The sequence below is a fragment of the Schistocerca piceifrons genome, chromosome 9 (assembly GCF_021461385.2).
Source record: "Schistocerca piceifrons isolate TAMUIC-IGC-003096 chromosome 9, iqSchPice1.1, whole genome shotgun sequence".
NCBI classification, from domain to species: Eukaryota; Metazoa; Arthropoda; class Insecta; order Orthoptera; family Acrididae; genus Schistocerca; species Schistocerca piceifrons.
The window spans coordinates 76850088-76870319 of NC_060146.1; the positions used below are offsets into that span (position 1 = coordinate 76850088).

At 41.2% G+C, this 20232-nt stretch overlaps 1 protein-coding gene across 2 annotated transcripts in view; it reads left to right on the top strand.

Annotated features, from left to right (window-relative positions):
- Positions 1–643: 643 nt before the first annotated feature.
- Positions 644–20232, top strand: part of LOC124717033 — a 123553-nt gene continuing 103964 nt past the window's right edge. Inside the window, exon 1 of one of the 2 annotated variants that reach the window (XM_047243688.1) lies at positions 644–795. The gene's annotated coding sequence lies outside the window, so the exon portion shown is untranslated. The remainder of the gene's footprint in view (positions 796–20232) is intronic. The other variant, XM_047243690.1, reaches the window with a different exon arrangement.

Here is a 20232-nt window from a genome sequence, read left to right on the forward strand (position 1 = left end):
CAAGATTAAGGACATTGCCGCATTTGTGTTCCACAGAATCGACACATCAAGGCTTTTTGTCCATCAGCTTCAACATGTTGTTACAGTCCATCCACAACCATGGTGTAAAGTTCCGTGGGCAATTCCAAAGCACCATCCGCCATAGGCAACTGGCTCCTACCTTCATTGTACAGAAGTACCAATGACTCATCTGAGTGCTCAAGTTGCCTCTCATTGTGTCATTAAATAAGTGAAGTGTTGATTCATCTCGATTTTACAAGAAGAACAATTCACCAAAGGTGGTCACTCTTGAGTACACGCTACATTCTTTAAATTCTTTTTTAACACAAGCTGCGAGCACATACCGTAATAGTATTTCCTCCATTTCTGAATACATGAAATAAACTTTGAGGTTATTGTACGAGAGTTTAGTCTCTTGCCACTGAAACTTCTTTTCTGCACCGACCGACGGCGGGCGAACAGTACACTGGAACGTGTGTCATGTGAACGCACCACATTTACGGCGATATGTTGCATACACAAACGTGCGCTAATAACTGCGCAGATATCGTTGCATAAGAGCGGGTCTGTTATCTTTGGTGTGTTCCTGGATGAATCTTTTATCTTTGTTGTGTTTATATTTGCCTCTTTAGAACGAATTCGTTTGAAAGAGCTTGCTCGCGATTCTCCAATCACGTTTCAAGATAAGGCTGTTGGAGGGTTAGACCGGTAGTTGTGTCGGTTGAAAATCGCGCGTCGCTGTGTTTGGTAATTTTGTATCATCGAAACAGTAAACGACGCTGTGCTGCTGGTAAGGTATGTTTATATACGTTTCTCTTGGAAAAGTTATCGCTTGATGTTTATTATACATATATTGTAAGAGAAATAAACGCCCGTTGCTGTAATTTCCTATAAAATACAATCACAGAGTTGTCTTTGAAATGGAATTAGGTTTAATAATGTAAGCCTATTGAATGAATATTCAGTAGTTTGTTATTTTCGATGTTAATTGGATAAGCTAGAGGAGGGAAAACTTTAGATGCATTGAACATTCATGAGCTAAATTGGTTTTATGTCGCATTGATAATTTTGAAGTATAAATCGTACTGATGTGGAACGAGTCATTGTCATTTTTATGTCGCAAATTAATTTGTAAATATGTCTGCAAGCTGATCATCGGTACTCTTATTCCATTTTGTTCTCTAGTTTTACTTTACTATTTGTCGAGCATTTTATGTCACTGGGTAAGGGATCAGAAATTTTAGTTGCAGTATCGTGCATCCATTTTTGTGTTTTGTAAATGAGTTAAGATGTTTACACACACTGAAGCACCAAAGAAACTGGTACAGGTATGTGTATTCAAGTACCGAACAATGTAAACAGGCATAATACGCGCTTCGGTCTGCAACGCCTGTGTAAGACAAGTGTCTGGCGCAGTTGTTAGATCGGTTACTGCTGCCATGGCAGGTTATCGAGGTTTAAGTGAGTTTGAGCGTGTTGTTATAATCGGCACACGAGCGATGTGACACAGCATCTTTGAGGTAATAAGTGGGTATTTTCCTGTACGACCATTTAATGAGTGTACCATCAATATCAGGAGTGCGGTAAAACATGAAATCTCAGACATCCCTCTTGCCGGAAAAAGATCCAGCAAGAGCGGGACCAACGACGACTGAAGAGAATAAGTGCAACCCTTCTGCAAATTGCTGCAGACTTCAATGCTGGGCCATCAACAAGCAAGTCATTCAACAAAACACCATGGATACGGGGCTTTCGGAGCCAAAGGCCCACTCGTGTAGCCTTGATGACTACATAACACAAAGCTTTACGCCTTGCGTGGGCCCGTTAACACCGACATTGGACTGTCGACGTCTGGAAATATGTTGCCTGGTCAAACGAGGCTCGTTTCATGTTGTATCGAACGGTGAATATGTACAGGGGGTCGACAGAAGCGTCCGATCCCACGCGTCGGCTTTGACCCATGACGTACGGGTGTTGTGTGTGACGTCATGACGGCGCGGAGTTTGGTTTCTGAGTGTGGCGTGTTTGTAGATGTCGTCGTGTTGTGGTTTGTTGTGCTCACTGGTGGTATCTTCAGGGTTTTCGTTTGTGTGGTGTAATGGGCTCAGTTTGCTTTTGCTCAGTATCAAGAATTGTTCGAGTGTCGGCTGTGTTTGTTGTGGAATTCGTTTCAGTGAGTTAACGATTTTGTGTGAAGGTTAATTTAGGTCTGTTCGCTGTACATCGTGTGGTAATTTTAGTAAAATTAATCGGTTGTTGTTTTTGTTCAGGAATGGATATGACGGATAAAATTAACAGTGCGCAGGTCAAGGGAAGTGTTTGATACCAATGTGTGGATGTGTATGTTGATATTGGTATCTGGAGATGTTTTTGAGCTATATAGGCCAAGGGAAGTGTTTGATCCTCATTTATGGGATCGGGAGCTGCTGTTGATAATAAATAATTCATTTCATAATAAATATATGAAAAAATCAGGTTTTGCTTGTTTTGAGAGTTGCAATTGTTACACAAATAAATAGCTACAGAAAACAAACAACATATGTAACCCGTATTAAATAGGTAATTTGTTGTGTAGCCTATACACAACAGGCAAGGGAAGTGTCCGATTCCAGATGATATTGTGTTTAGTGGTATTTGGGGAGTTTTGTGATATCGGTTTTTTTCGTCGTTTTGTGTGGTTTTATATGGGGGGTGGGTGTCTAAATTTGTTTATATTTAGTTTGTCCCCACCTAAAAACACCCATTTCCCACTCTTGTCATTAGGCTTTTTGTGGAATGTGTATGTGTTTGTTTTTCGATGTATTTTCGTCGTCATAATATGTACGTACCGACTTTCTATGCGCCATATTGGAATCGTGGTTTATGGTCGTTTCCGCCATATTTGTGACGTCATGGGTCAAAGCAGACGGGCGGGATCGGACGCTTCCGTATTTCCGCAACGTGCTGTTCAGAAGAGGTCTCCACCCACTCATACTCTTATGGATTTGTTGGTACCCCTGCAGAATTCATGGTGTCAATTCCCTCTAGCTTTACTACACACATTAGTCGAATCCATACCACGTCATGTTGCAGTAATTGTGTGTGCTTGTGGGGGGCCTACATGATATTAGGCAGGTGTACCACTTTCTTTGGCTCTTCAGTGTACTATGTAGAGTGTCTACACCCCAATTTCGAAGCTTTAACCATAGTAAATCATATTGGTTTGTATTCTGTTTTCAGAGCTACACTTTGATTTAGTTAATAATAAATATATGAAAAAATCAAGTTTTGCTTTTTTTGAGAGTTGCAATTGTTACACAAATAAATAGCTACAGAAAACAAACAACATATGTAACCTGTATTAAATAGGTAATTTGTTGTGTAGCCTATGACATTGTAAGTGCTACACATGTTTATCTCTTACTTTTCCAGTCATTGTATCGAATATGTTTATAGGTTCAAAAATTAATTTTTGAGTGAATATTTGTTGACAGGTAATGAGTATTGCTTTTTTTGCATCAGAACCAAATGCGTCTTCATTTATAAAAACACAAACAATAATTTTCGAGAATTCTCTTCCAAGTAATCATCCAAACGGAATTATTTCAAAATAGTATATTTGTCAGTTGAAGAATGGAAGTGGGAAATGCTGAATGTGCCTAGAATAAATATTTAGGAAAATAGGGGGAAAACCCTATGGAAGTTATACTACAAGCAATTTGCATTTAGTGAAATATAAGTTCTGAGGGCATAATCCGTATCACTTCAGGCAGCGGGGTTACCTTCATAGTCTTGGATGTTATTGAATTTAGCATATGTTAAAATTCAGGAGTAAGTAAGAAACATGGACTGTTTTTGTTTTCTCCAAAAAAATTCCTGCCCCGAGTTACAGGCCTCCAAAGATGACACTGTGAAGACCATTTAGAAGTTGGCGAATTTTGGAAAAGTTTTTAAAATGCTGTAGCTCTGTAACAGTTATAGATATTTTGTTTGAGTTTTTTTCATTTGAAAGATAATTGCTTTGTGATTACAATGGTATCTTCCATTTGCACATATCTGTCAAAGTTCTTTTACTGTCACAGTTCGAATTTTTTTATATTTTATTACAGAGTTAATTAATTCCCCCCTCCCCCCCCCCCCCCCCCCCCCCAAAAAAAATGCCAATCCAGAAAAGCTAGATTTTTTCTGTGGATTAGTACCATGTATTGCTATATTCTCTGTAAAGGAGAGCTTCCACTTTTATGTTGTATGGGTTTTATTTAAAAAAAACCTTTTTTTTAACTTTCAAGGGTAATGTATCTCTTCGCTGAAGTTGTTTCTTACTAATTTGGGGTCAACGGAAGCATCCAATTCCACCCGTCTGCTTTGACCCATGACGTCATCAATATGGTGGAAAGGGCTATTCTAAGTGGCAACTAAGATGTCACTACGTACACACAGCAAAAAACACGTATAAATAAGACAGTAACATCTCGCTCCAAAAATACAATCAAACTAATGGGACAACTGGGGGTTTTAGCGAGGGCACAAGCTAAATATAACAGTAAAAAAAACACACCACGATCCCAAAATACATGAAGTGATGAACAAAAAAAAATTACAAAAATCTACAGGAATCAGACACTTCACTTGATGTTCATAGTTAAACCGCATCTGCCAATACCAAAACACCAACCCCTACAGCAAAAACTACAAAAATTGGAATCAGACATTTCTCTTGACCACAGCTGACGATACCAAAACACCAATACCTACATATGAAACTACGAAAATTGTAGCATTTTGCTGAGCACTATGCTCAAGTCTCTGCTTTGGAGAATTAACCCCCAGCCTTTCGCACTCTCAAATGGCGGCTGGAAGGGAAAGTCCTCTCGTTCACTACATGCCACAGTAAATCCTATAACGCCCCATTTACAGAGTGGGAGCTCCTCACTGCCCTAGCACATTGCCCCGACACTGTGCCTAGGCCAGATTGGATCCACAGTCAGATGATTAAACATCTCTCATCTGACTACATGCAACATCTCTTCGTCTTCTTAAACCGGATCTGGTGCGATGGTGTATTTCCATCGCAGTGGCAGGAGAGCACCCTCATTCCAGTGCTCAAACCTGGTAAAAACCCGCTTTATGAGGGTGGCTATCGGCCCATCAGCCTCACCAATGTTCTTTGTAAGCTGCTGGAACATATGGTGTATTTGCAGTTGGGTTGGGTCCTCGAGTCATGTGGCCTACTGGCTCCATGTCAGGGCGGCTTCTACCTGGTTCACGAGTGGGGTCTCTGAGGCCCGCTCCCGATTTTTATCCAAAATTTTCTGTCGCTCCATACTTTTCTTGTCCAAGTTGGTGCCTTCTAAAGTTCCCCCTCATATCCAGGAGAATTGGGTCCCGCCCTACCCAGGAGAATGGGGTCTCGCAGGGCTCTGTATTGAGTGTCTCTCTGTCTTTAGTGGCCATTAATTGTCTAGCAGCAACTATAGGGCTGTCCGTCTCTCCTTCTCTGTATGCAGACGACTCCTGCATTTTCTACTGGAGTCGCTGAGTGGTGCCTACAGGGAGCCATCCGCAATATGCAGTCATGGCCTTTAGCCCACGGTTTCCAGTTTTCGGCTGCAAAGTTGTGTCTTATGAACTTCTGTCGGCGTCGTACTGTTCATCCGGAACCAGAACTTTACCTTAATGATGATCCACTCACTGTAGTGGAGACATATCGAGTCTTAGGACTGGTTTTCGATGCCCGATTGACTTGGCTTCTTCACCTTCGTCAGCTTAAGCGAAGTGCTGGCAGCACCTCAATGCTCTCTGCTGCCTGAGCAACACCAACTGGGGTTCAGATCGCCCTACGCTGCTACAGCTCTACAGAGCCCTTGTTCAATTTCGGCTTGACTATGCGAGTGTGGTTTATGGTTTGGCGGTGCCCTCAGCATTGCATATACTCAACCCAGTGCACCACTGTGGCATTCACCTAACGACTGGAGCTTTTAGGACAAGTTCAGTGACCAATGGCCTGGTGGAGGCCAGAGTCGCTCCATTGCAGGTTAGGCATGCACAACTGGCTGGTCAGTTAAGTTGCACACTTTCGTAGTTCTCCTGCACATCCGAATTACCATCTCCTTTTCCCACCCACAGTGGTTCATCTCCCACATCGGCAGCCCAGGTCAGGGCTTCCAATTGCAGTTCATGTCCGATCCCTTCTTTCCGAACTGGAGTCTATGCCTTTACCACCTCTACTTGAGGTCCATTCATGTACACCTCCATGGTGTACACTTAGGCCACAGCTTCACCAGGACCTTTCACATGACACTAAGGACTCAGTTAACCATGCGGCTCTCCGCTGCCACTTCCTTTCGATTCTTGACATGTACTGAGGCCATGAAGTGGTTTACACTGATAGCACGATGGCTGATGATCTTGTCGGCTTCGCATATGTCCATGGAGGACATATTGAACAGCATTCCTTGCCCAATGTCTACAGTGTTCTCACTGCCGAGCTGGTGGCTATATCTCTTGCTCTTGAGGACAGCCGTTCGTGCCCTGGGGAATCATTTCTTCTCTGTTCTGACTCCTTGAGCAGCCTACAAGCTATCGACCAGTGCTACCTTCGTCATCTTTGGTAGCAACCGTCCAGGAGTCCATCTATGCCCTGGAACGGTTCGGTCGTTCAGCGGTGTTTGTCTGGACCTCAGGTCACGTCAGAATCTCGGGCAACGAACTTGTCGACAGGCTGGCCAAACAGGCTATGGGGAAACCGCTTATAGAGATTGGCTTCTCTGCGACTGACCTGCGTTCAGTACTACGCCCCAAGGTTTTGCGGCTTTGGTAGATGGAATGGCATAACCTCAGTCCGCACAACAAACTGCGTGCCATTAAGGAGACTACAAATGTGTGGAAGACCTCCATGCGGGCCTCTCGCGGGGACTCTGTGGTTCTCCGTTGGTTCCGCATTGGCCACGCTTGGGCGACACACAGCTACCTCCAGCGTTGTGATGACCCACCTCAGTGTCGGTGTGGCGTCCGGCCGACAGTGGGCCATATCTTGGTGAGCTGTCCTTCTTTGGCTGCCCTGCAACGGACTCTTCAGTTACCGGACTCGTTGCCATTAATTTGAGCTGATAATGCCTCATCATCTAATTTACTTTTACATTTTATATGTGATGGTGGGTTTTATCATTCTATAGTGGTTTTTGCGCATGTCCTTTGTCCCTTTGTGTTCTCCACTACAATGCTTTTAGACTGGATGTTTTAATGTGTCACAGAGTGCCTGGCTTTTCCTTTTTATTCTCGTGATTGGCCAGCCACGGTCATCTGCTATCTTGTTTTTATCCCTGCTACCTGTTTCTTGCTTCTCTCTGTGGTTCTCTTTTCCTGTTTTATCCATAGTAGTCTTGATTGTCCTCCTGTCGTTCTTCTGGTTCTTTCATTCTCGTGTTATTGTGCTGTATGTGTGCTTTCTTTTCTTCTTTCCCTTGTGTAATTATTTTACCGGAAACAAGGGACCAATGACCTCGCAGTTGGGTCCTTTCCTCCCATCCTTTAAACCAACCAACCAACACCATATAGTGGAGATGCTGAGTCGCAGATAGACACAACAGAAAGCTGTCAAAAATAAGCTATCGGCCAACAAGGCCTTTGTCAAACATAGGGGAGGGACACACACACACACACACACACACACACACACACACACACACACACACACACACACACACTGGATCGTGTTTGCGAGTGTGGGTTGTCTGTGTTTGACAAAGGCCTTGTTGGTTGAAAGCTTATTTGTGACAGTCTGTTTGTTGTGCCTATTTGCAACTTAGCATCTCTGCTATATGATGAGTGGCAACTTTCCATTCCATAATATTGTTACATTCCATCCTGAATATTCTTTATAGGTATTTTATTGTGTAAGGCAAAACACACCACTATACCTACAGTTCGACCCTACATCATGTAGGATTAACAGCTCCCCCTTTGTACGTTGAATATGGACTTCCATGAATTCTAAGCTCTGAGTTTATTTTTAAGTCAGTAACCTTTCCTTTCCATAATAGCAATATTCAAAGTATTACAATGATAGGGCCACACACCAGACACATGTTACAACAATTGCTGCCTGTAGGCGCGTGACACATTCAGTGTTCACTGTGTGTCTGCCGATGGAACATCCATTCTCTTACATCTATTACACACCTGTCTTGTGAGCTAAAAGGAAACCTTTGTGGTACTTCCAACCTTTCCTATGTAATTTGCCTTGGCACGTACAAAGATTTCCATGAAAATCTTAACATTGGACAATTTTGGCACTTTCAGTGATTTCCATTCTCCAGTTGCAGTGATTTAAAGCTCTCTCTCTCTCTCTCTCTCTCTCTCTCTCTCTCTCTCTCTCTCTCTCTCTCTCCTCTTTCTATGTTCCCCCTTCCCTTCTCCTCCCCTTCTTCTTTGTTTTTTGGCATGTAGTGTAGAGCTCATTGATGAATGAAACAATATATGTGCTCAAATAGGTAGTGCACAGTGGTGAAGTCAGGCCTGTGGTAAGTATATTATTGCTGGAACGGGCACTGACTTTGTTTCTGCTTATATCCATTGTTGTTTGAAAAAAATAAGAACTTTGGTAGCTAAAAAGTCAGTCTCATTATTCACTCCTCCCACTGTTTGAGGACATGAAATACAGGCTGATAATTCGCTGATGTAGAGGCTAGAGCATAAGGTTCGGCAGTAGCAGCTGCATCAGAGTAGTCAACACGATTAAGGAAACACTGGGTACACCTGTGGGGACTGGTTTCCATAGAGAGGCAGTGAACCTTTGGCCAAACCTGCAAACAAGGGGCATGCAGTCAAATTGTACTGACATACCGTTCCTAGCATTCTTGTTTCTTCCATTTTATTAGCAATCAGACCCAGGCATGGAGCCGTGTAAAGGCAAAGAGGTGTTCTATCAACAGATGTCGCTTATGGCATTGGAGAGCCCATCTGCTATCTCCAAAACATCTTCAGTGGGTTCTTGGCCTTTGAAAAGTGATTTGTGCCAGTGAAAAACTTCTGCTGTTGATCAAAAATGTTCTCCACAGGCCTGTTTCAATTTTTCAATGGTCATACTCACAGTTCAACACAAAACTTTATTACATAACACTGCCCTAAATTCTTTTGTTCCATTTTTTGTAAAATACAACAAAAACACAACTTCACACCCTCAAAAATCACAAGCCCTGGTGTTGTCCCCACTCTGTCGCGATCATGATATTATGTGAGAATCGGGATGGTTTGATGGCAGTGCTGGTTCCCCATTGTGCGTAGCATCTTTGGAGCACACCCTGCTGTTGTCCTTTCCCAACACCCCTCCCCCCTTTCCTGTTCTTTACTCTTCCTGCCTGTCCCATCATTTCTTTTGAGCCTTTGTTTTCAGTTTCCTGTCCTGTTGACTGGACTGTGCATTTGTGCTGTTGTCCCATAGTTTGTCACCTTAGATTGTGAGACCAATGACCTTGGTGTTTCGTCTGACCCTCCCCTGTCCCCCTCCAAACCAACCAACTTGTCCACATTGCTAGTTTTCTTGTGGTAATGGGCCAAACCAACCAACCAACTTGTCTACATTGCTAGTTTTCTTGTGGTAATGGGGAGGCAGGGGAGTGAGGAAACATTGGTCAGGTGCAGAAGGTGCATCACACATTGCATAACTTGTCCTGAGGACCTCCATCTGCTTTCTGGGTGGAGCAACTCACCTGCCTTCACTCTCTTACCCCTCTATCACTTCTATTTGCTTCTTTCTCTTGGTTGTAGTGATTCTCAGTTACAATTGGGTTCATAAGGATTCGTCTTCCGTGTCCCTCCTCCCTGAGGACTTTTCCAGACTTGATACGCATAGGAGGGAGGGATTGATGACCTAGTTGTTTGGTCCCTTTAACACCTTGAAACTAATTCCATGTCCCATCATTTATCATGCAAATCATTACCAAGAGCAACAAGCAGTGGAAAATGTGTGGTACCCCGTACTTGCACTTTTACCATTATTGGTTATCGCTGCATTTGTTTTGAAGTGCTCGTTTAGAGGTTTGTTAGGGAGTTATGGGGGATGGATAGAGCAGTAATATTTGCTGAGAAATTGTCCAGAATAGATGATGGTGCTACATTACAGCAGCAAGACATCCGTTCACATTTGATTAACAGAACTTCATGCTAGTTGCTTTGCATACTAGATTCCTCAGTGACTGTGTGGGCTACCTGTTTTTCTCTCAGCCCGTTCTGACAGATCAGGTTTTGTGAAACCACTCACTTCGACCTGGGAGAGATTGGAATTGCCATATTATTCAGTCAACAGCTGTATTACATCCAAATGAGAATGAACTCCCACTTCAAATCAAACTGGAAAGAAATCAAGTCTGCCACCCCCTCTTACCACAACCTAAATCAGATAGACAGCGAGGGCAATCAAATTCTGACCTTAAGTACCTGTCTTGAAACACATCCTACACTTTATACCACATAATCAGATCTTTCTCAAAGTGTTTCTTATAAACAGAGTACCCCAAACTTACCTACTCAGTGCTGTTTTACAGTTCTTACAACTACAAGAGACCTACAGTGGGCAATAAATATTATGCAGTAGGCATAATGCGCCAAAGTATCGAGCAGTGTCTTGCGTATATATTCCCCCACTTCTCTTTTCCACTACTGTCTGCATAACTGCAGTTCCTGAAATAATTTCCACTGCATCACTGTCAATATTCTTTAGACCCACTACTATATCTTTTGTAACTGTGTTTGTCCAATGTTCCCACGTATGACAGTACATTTTGAGGAATAACTGACAATAAATGCATATGATAGTCATAGAATGTCAAATTTCCAAGTATTAAATAAGGGTTACTTCATGCAGAATTGTAATCAATAACATTGGGTGGCTTTGTGGAGCCATACAGTTAATTAGTGTATAGTTTGTCAGTATGTTTCCATGTGTCATATAATTATAGAATCATAGCTATTTTTAAATGTAAGTTAGAAAAGCTTTCCTTGCAGTATTTATTAATCACACAAATCAAGTGCTTGTCTAGGTTTAGGCCAAGTGGGCTACTCACTCATAACTGGATAGTGAATTCTTAGTTATTGTTTTTTGGCAGTTGTTCCTCGTGCAGTGTATACCATGGCTGCAGGTTTTAAACTGCTGTATATGGATTGCTTCATCCAGAATTGTTGTAATGTATTTGGCTTTGTGGATCTTTACTAGGGTTGGGCAAATTCGTTCATCCTTGGGAACTAGTTCACTTGTGATTGCTCTTTTTTGGACCATTGATTTTTACTCATTCACCGTTCATTTGTGCTTTGGTATACGATTCTTATGAAAAATTTAAAATTAGTAGAATAGGTGACTGAAGATGGAAGGCGCCAATAGGGGGCACTTGCCTCCGCCCTGGAGAACATAGTTTTTATTCATAACAGAATTCTCACACACTTGTAATTTTCGTGATTCTGCAGAACCTCTCATTTAACCAACTGTAGCGTTATGTGGCTGATCGCAGTGAAATAATATAAGGTGGCGCACGAAAAACCAGTCCCGAGTACGGACTGCTCACCAATTACGCAGGATTTGTTGACTGCTACGAGCAGAATAGATAAACATGTAATAATTAAGCACTGAATAAATAACAAAGAATCTAATGCAAATAGCAACTTTGAAACAGCAGACGATGATTGGTAGACGACAAAGAGCAGTCTAGTACTCGGGGCCGATTTTTCGTGCGCCACCCTGTACCACTGAAATAATATTGTAGAAGTTATCATATTATCTTCACAAAATGTGGCACCAGACACTCGATTATGGACTGTGGGCTTCATTCGGTTGTAAGTCAGTCTGCCTTCCATAGCAATGTACACGCTCTTTTACCTTGATCAAAAAAAGACGGAAAATGGCCACTAGTGTGTGCCATGCTGACTTCCTTTGCATGTATATTAACAAAAAATCTTGCCTTTTTACAAGTATGTCTTCTGCTGTTTATCAAAATAGTGAAGTAAGCTGATGTGCTGTTTTGTTACCTGTAAAGGTGTATGTATTACACCACGTAATTTTATGGAATTTACGTAATTATAAAATACATTTTAACTACTGGCCATGGGCACTGAATAGAATACAAAAAGAACCAGAAGTTCAGAGCTAAAAAAGGGTTTGAAACAGATCTAGAATGGGCGTGCACAGCGAACAAAATGAACAACTCTATACTGAACTACCTATGAGCAATCAGCAGTGGAACTGCGACTGGCCACGCGAAGGAGGACTAGTTCGGCCGAGCAAGATCGAGACAGATGAGAACGGGCCCGAGGCTGGAACTAGACCGGCCGATGTGCCTTTGTGGGAATGAGACTGACCGTTTCCCATTCCTGGGAACTATAAGTAGAAAGCTGCAACCGAGACCGTCGGGAACAGGACCAAGACTGGAACGAGACTGCCCGACGTGCCATTGCGAGAACAAGGCCGACCGTTTCGCGTTCCCGGGAACTATAAGCAGAAAGCTGCGACCAAAGTGAACTGTTAAAGACCGTTCCTTAGAATCCGTTCATCACTCATTCCGTTCACCTTGATGAACCATTCCTTTGGACCCGTTAGTTGAAGAACGACCCATCTCTAACCCTTACAGTTATTTAGTGCATAATTTGTCAGTATGTTTTCACATACAGGATGGTACATATTGTATCTACCCAATTGGAGCTGGCAACTCTGACAGAATGCGTGTCGGATGCTGTGCCATTGCAGTTTATGCAGATGGGTTGTCATTGGAAACCTTTATCTGAACTGCTTCTGTCGTGGAGCTCAGCAAGCATTGCAGTGGGACAATAATGTCACCGTTTGGCTGTACCTGAGCGACACAGTATTCTCAAGTGGGTGAGATGGTGGAGGGCCATTGGTAGTGTCTTGTACTGACTATCACCAAGCCAGGGAAGGGTTGTGAGAACCTGGAACAAGTGCGCCTATCGTCTAAACACAGTCCCTAATAAGCTCAGCAACATGCACAGACATTACAATTCGTACAGTGTAGTCCTTCATATCCGGTGTTTACATCAGTTTTGCTGTGACGTCTCTCAAGGTTCCTGCAGATGACATTATAACAAATGTTGAGGCACGGATCCACCTGTTATCACAACAGTTCAAGGCTAAAATTAGGACATAAACAGCTAGAGTACTATGTAAAAGCAAACGTATCTAACTATAATTTGTGACAAGCAGAAAGAAAGATTTTCAGAGATATTAATGCAGATATCGTTGTGAAGAAGTTTAAATTATTCTTGGGATCTGACTACACGTAAAAAGCTTCAGAAAGATCCTACGACAGAAGTTTTAAGAATTACTAATCAACTGGTGAAAGCATCTGCTTCCTTTTCAGGTGATGAGAAGCAACTCTGCAGGAGAAAAGCTTACCTGCCCAGACTGTGTGGATTACAACAAGTGTACAAGCCAGAGATTTATTAGAGACCTATTTTGATTGCTATAGGGTCGCTCCCCCGCAAGGTAGCTTAATATCTAGCCTCATTGCTGCAACCACACATTGGTAGAACAAAGTTATTAAAAACTCAGGACATTCTATTGAAAATTTAAGGAAATTAACGTGAGCCTGAATGAACCATTGTCAGCTTTGATATTGTGTCCTTATTTACGATGATTCCTGTGAATGAAGCTGTTTCGTGTATAGCAGATATGTTTCCGTCTGATACAGTAGCGTTATTTATACACTGTGTCACTACATCCTGTTTCCACTGCAGCATTAAATTTTACAACCAAATAGACGGGGCAGCCTTGGGCAGCCTTCTTAGTCCATCTATTGCTAGTTTGTTTATGGAAATTGTCGAACGATGAGTATTGCAGACAACCAAAAAAGGAAAAACCAGCTGTGTGGATGATATCTTTGGCGTAAGGGCACATGGTGAAGAAGAGTTGGATGGCTTCTTGGTGTATCTCAGTAGTATCAACCCAAAATTTCCATTTACAATGGAGAAAGATAGCAGTGGGCAAGTTAATTTTATGGATGTGTCTGTAATCAAATAAGTGACTATAAGGTGTACAGGAAAGCTACGCACACTGATATCGCCATAAGGAATGCAGCCATCACTCAAGACAAGACAAAAAAGAGATATAATTAATACCTTTGTGGACAGAGCTAACAAAATCTGATTTATTTGTAATATCAGCTTAACTACTTACGGTCAGCTTTCAAGAAAAGTGGTTACTCCAGTAAGGAAGTGAAACGAACACAGTGCCCCAAGAAGAGAGGAAGCCAGGGCAAAAATGGAACAACGGTCGCCAAATTGGAAAAGTTTTCCCTCCTGTTTATTACCAGGATCACAGATCACATTAGCCAAGCATAGGGTTGAAACTAAGTGTAGACCCACGAAGAAGATAAAAGGAAGTTTAAGAGCAGCAAAAGATGTACAGCATCCACTAGCAACAACTGGGGTGTATAAAATTCCTTTTAGTTGCAAGCGGGCATACATTGGAACAGTGGAAAGAAAGGTAATGCCCTTTTCGTCAAGTACTGAAGGAACATTTGCACTGCACATACTGACAAATAGGCTCTAGCAGAACATATTTTCAAATATGGAAAAACGGGGGAAAAAAATTTGGTGAGAAGAGTGTTTTAACAAAGATAACACATTACCATGCACTTATGTATAGAGGGGCTATAGTGATTTGCAAACACAATAATAATTTCAACAGAAGAGGTGTTAAGTTACATGTAATACGAATTCAACTTAGTGCCTACAGAATGGCGATGATTACTTTTGATTAGAAAGATTACGCCAGTCACAGGTAATCTCCCAGTTGGCTTCACATGCCAGTAATTTTAACTGAAATAAACTTTGAAATTGTCACGACATTCATTGGATTACTTATCAGATGATTCTAAGTGGAATCTTATAAACTGCTGGTGGTTAAACAGTTGAGACTGATTGTCAAAACGTACTCGCCAACTGCACTGACATTCTTGCAGTGGAGAACCGCTGTTTCTCCAACAATTGTCAATGTCAGTTAAAGTAAGTTTTTTCATGACTAGGTATGTTGAGAAGCAAACCTTCTAATCTCGGACTCAGGAAAATATGACGTTTAGACGAACACCCCAGGCGATTCCAGAAGTCATGGTATGATGTGCAGCTGTGGCGTGTATGATTGTTGGTCCGTATTTTTTGAAGGATGATGCCAATGTGTAAAACAATGAATACTAACCACTGTTACAAAATTGTCGAATTTTTTGTATGTTACCACAGCAGCTATTTGATGCAAATAACACAGAAACTGATCACAGTGTTTAGGCGTAACCTGTATATAATTAGCAGTTAAGGGGGTATGTTTTAACTACATCTAGTATCCAGTGGCTCAGTGTTTTTCATTTTCCTTGTGTGATTCCAATGCCATCGGCAGCATGCAAAAAATCATGTTCATGAATACAGAACTCGGCAATTTTCTTTCGTGCAGGGATTTTAGTGTCAGCAGTATTTCATATTGTGTAATGTCAATCTGGGGACTGGCCATCTGGCCTTGCCCATTCAACCTGTGAGTGGACAGGTGACAACTTCTTCACCAGGGTCTGACCAGGCACGGGGAAAGATTTGGTAGTTATTTGGAGCTCTAAAGTTAGGCATGTTATGGAGACCCTTAGGGAAGTAGCGTTCAGGGCCCGAAAGCAGTCCACTTGTGCTCGGTACGTCTGCTGGGAGACATCAGTGGAGGCTTTGCTTGCGGCTATCGAGGGTGAAGGGGGCAGTCACCTGTGAGTTGTTGCTCACGTGACACTTATGGCGCCTGTCACTTTGCTTCTGAGGCTACTTCCAGTTCGTACGAGCGGCTGGTGGATGTGGCAAAGGTAGCTGGATTCATTCACAGGCTGCAAGCAGAACTCACAGTTTCCAGTGTCGTTCAGAGTTGATTGGGATACTTTGGTTTGGAACCAAGTGGAGTGTCTGAACCAAATGCTCCATCGATTCCGTGACGGTCTTCGTTACAGGTTTCTGGACTGCATTATGGGGTAGACAATTTGTAGGACACACCTTGATAGGGCAGGGTGCACTACGCAAAGGAAGCAGCTAGTAGGGTAGCAGAGTACTTATGGAGTGCACATAGGAGTTTTTTTAGATTATGCGGTTGTTTACAGTCCTCTGACGGACACTCATAAGTTGATGAGCAGAGAGCGAATCAGACGGAGTATGAAGAACGACACTTCAAGTAGTTAAATTTTAACAGTAAATTGTTGAAATATTTATACCAAAGTTCCTGAATTTATTGCCCTATAAGAAATTTTTCACACTCAATATATTCTGAGATCCGAAAACTGGCTGAAACACAAAGTAGAAAGCTCTAAAACATTTAGCGAGGTAAGCAACATATGTATCAAAGAGAGATATTAGATGCCATAGGAGGAGAAGTGTACATTGAAGTTGACAAAAGAATGTCTGCTGAGTGAAATTCAGTCTGACTGTGAAATTAGCTGGCCTTCTGAGTATGTACTGGGACATCTGTGGATTCATTGCAGGTGGGATGGACAGATAGCTTTTGAAGTACTTTTGAACACAGTTTTCTTAACACTGTCTTGGCCAGCTACTTCGGCGGCAATGGAAATATCTTAGACCTTATAGCTACATTCAGCTCTGACCTTATCAACAATGTCAGTATAGAGACAGAGGTTAGTGATCATGATGTCATCAAAGCAATGGCGGTTATTAAAGTAATAAATCCATCAAAAGGGCTGTGAGAGTAATTATGCTAGAAAAAGCAGGAAGCGGATGTTAGCAGCCCGCTTAGGCTATGAACGGACATCATTTTGTCCTAATGTGGTGGACATAGAATAATTATGGGTAGAGTTCAAACTGACTGTAAATTGTGCCATGGATAAGTATCTGCTGAGAAAATGGATTAAGGACAGAAAAGAACCACCATGGTTTGATAATAAAATTCGGTAAATGCTGAGGAAGTGCACCCTCGTTCAAACAAGAATGCACACCTACTGACAGGCAAAAGTTAGAAATTTGTGCATTTGTAAGAAGATCTATGTGCGAATCATAAAATTTCTACCATCAGACATTAGTGAGAGATCGGTTGGTGTGTCAGTAGAAGACAGCAAAAGGAAAGCGCAAGCTTTAAATTTCACTTTTAAAGAAAGCACTTATGCAGGAGAATCGTACACGCATACTGTAGTTCGACTGTTGCACAGACTCCCATATGGAGGACATAGTAACAGGGATCCCTGGAGAAGAGAAGCAACTGAGAGTTTAAAACAAGTCGCCAGGTCGAGGTGGAATCCCAATTTGGTCCTACACAGAGTATGCTACAACATTGGCCCCTTATTTAACCAGCATTTGTCACGAATTTTTCACCCAGCGCAAAGTCTCAAAGAGCCTAGATAAAACACAGATGACTCCAAAGTATAAGGGTAAAAGAACAAACCCACATAAATACACCAATAACCTTAACATCAGTTTGCTCCAGTATTCTGGAATGTATTCTCAGTTCTTTACTGTAGAGATGACAGGTTAAGCTGCAGATGGCCACAGTTGAGGCACTCGGACAGTTAGCGTTTTGCCACAGCCTTCATCAGAAGAAGAAAGAGAAACATACATCATTAATTCATACAAGGGAGCACATCTCACGCACACATGACCCCCAACTCTGGCAGCTCAGACCAGAATGCAACTCACTTGGAATGGAAGTAGCAGTCTGAAGGAGCGGGGAAGAGGATAGCAGTGTATTCGTGGGGGCTGGGAGTGCTGTCTGGCAGAGCGTGCAGGGACTAGAATGCTGACAGGCGCAGCGTTATGGGACAGGAAGGTGGGGAAAAAAGGAATGAGAAAGGAGAAGAGCAGGGAAAGATGGGTGGGTGCATTGGAAGAGGGTGGCAAGTGAAGAGGGTGGAAGACTCACATCCTCTTTGTTTGCCACCTTCTGCCAATGCACCCGCTCATTTTTTCTCCACTCTTCTCCTTATTCTCTCCATTGAGCTTGCTTTGTTTATGACAGTTTGCCAAACTGCTAATATACTGTGTTAATTATAATATGTTGTGGCAGGCTATCTTCCTATCATGTGTGCCATTGAAATTAATATTCTTGCTTATAATACAGTTAGCATTCCTTTTTAAAATCAGTAACATTAGTTCCTTGAGTGTGATGTGCTTTGTTAGTATCTATGGAATGCCCAGCATGCTATGTTTTGTTCAGATTTTATGGCAGTAACATACAAAGTTCCTGCATTCTGTTGTCTGCTGTGATGTTCAAAATGAGATTTGGAAGAGACAAAACTAGAACAGAGTTTCATTAGAATTTGTTTCCCTCATTTTACAAAGTCTGCTAATTGACCAGCTGTTGCTGCTGGGCCACCCTGAGAGTATTAGTTAGTGTTCATTATACTCTTTACTGAGGAGCAGGTTGAAAAGTCTTTTATTGTTGTTTAATTACCGTTTAACTGGTGATCATGAAGACTTGGTGGAAGTGGGTGAACAGGTGTGCCAAACACATTTCCAAGTGGGAAGACAATGCCAGTGACAAAATGCAAGTGTGTCATACTGATTCTTTACTTCAAAGCATTGTAAGCCAAATTATCAGATGTACAGGACAAAATTCCTGATGTTGGCATTTACAGTATTAATATAATATAATAGAAAAGGGGATCTGCAGCTTTTTAAAGACGGAAAGTAATAACAAAGGTATTTATTATATTATTTTAATTAGTGTGCTTTATCTCGGAGCGATACAATGAGTTCGTCCAATTCCAATGAAAGTAATAACAGTCTTTCGTTACTGAGCGATGAATCGTTTCCTCCGAGACAGAACATTACTAACCAAGCTGTACGTCGCTTAATTTTTGAAAGTGATAGTGATGGCGGCGAAGAACTATCTCAAATTCATAGTAGAGAATCTGATGACCAATTTAATAGTTGTCGTGCAGGCTGGGCTGCATGTATTGACGAAAAAGTACCTGTATCTACAAGAGACTTGCAGTATGGTGGATAAACAATAGTATTAAAAGGTTTGGGATGGCCAAGCTGTTTATATGACAATGCTGTGATGAAATCTGCACCAAATACCACTTATAAATTATTTACTAGAAACGAAGAATTTGAAAGACATTTTAATTGGACTGCTATCGCTTTTAGAATATATGATCATTTTATGCGAATTTGTTCATTAAAAGATAAAGATTTAATAACGTGGACACAATTTGATACAATGCATAAATTACAATATAGGATTAAAATTGTGAATGTAAATTATTAATATCACTTAATCAACCACACAATTACTGTCTTGGACATTATGACCATATGTGTAAAACTTTTCTATACAATGTATTGTGTACAATTGTTATTAACACTCAAGATGAAGGAAAATTACGAGTACTGACTAATAACCATTTTGTGAGTCGACCTAGTAATGTATTATATTTAACTGAACAATCGACTCAGGATCAATATGGGTTTACTACTCAAGAAATACTTTGTACATCAAAAGCTCATTATTTTGAAACTATATTACAAATGAGTGATATTTTATTTTGTAGTATATGTTTAACTGCTACATTTGAAGAACGCATTGAAAGTATTTTCACTAAACATTTAATACCTTCTGTAAATCAAGGAACACAATGTGATTTATAAAATACTGTAAATGTAATTTTTTTTACAGATGTATTATTACTACTTGAGAAGTACAATTTAAATACTTTACTCCAACTCAAAAAGACATAAGTTATTTTTTAATATGTCTAAAAAGGACATTTCATCAGAATCTTCTGACTATTCAGACGAAGACGATACAAGACCAACGAAACCAGCAAAAGATATAGACACAGGACATAAGAGAAAAACTTCTGATACAGATGAACAAAAAGAGTTAACTCCCCTTAAGAAAACAAAAATAACAACTTTAACAAGTGACGACGACGATACTGACAGACTAACAATAGACGTAATTGAAATTGTAAGTCTATTAGTTAAAATTATTAATTTATTTGACAATCTTCAAGAATGTCTAAATTCATTTTATGGTTATGTTCTCACTTTGAAAAAAAATATCAAATTGAACATTTACAAACTTTACAGCAAATTGAAGGGGGAATGGGAAAAATCACCTCAGACAACATCATTAATTACTTGTGTATCCAATTTAGAGAATTGGATTGGACACACACTGTGTTCATCCAAAGCCAATACTCGAGGTGTTATAAAGACATTACAAATTGCATTAGATTCTTTTGCAAACAAAATCAAAGCAACAGATTTCTCCTCATCCTTGCA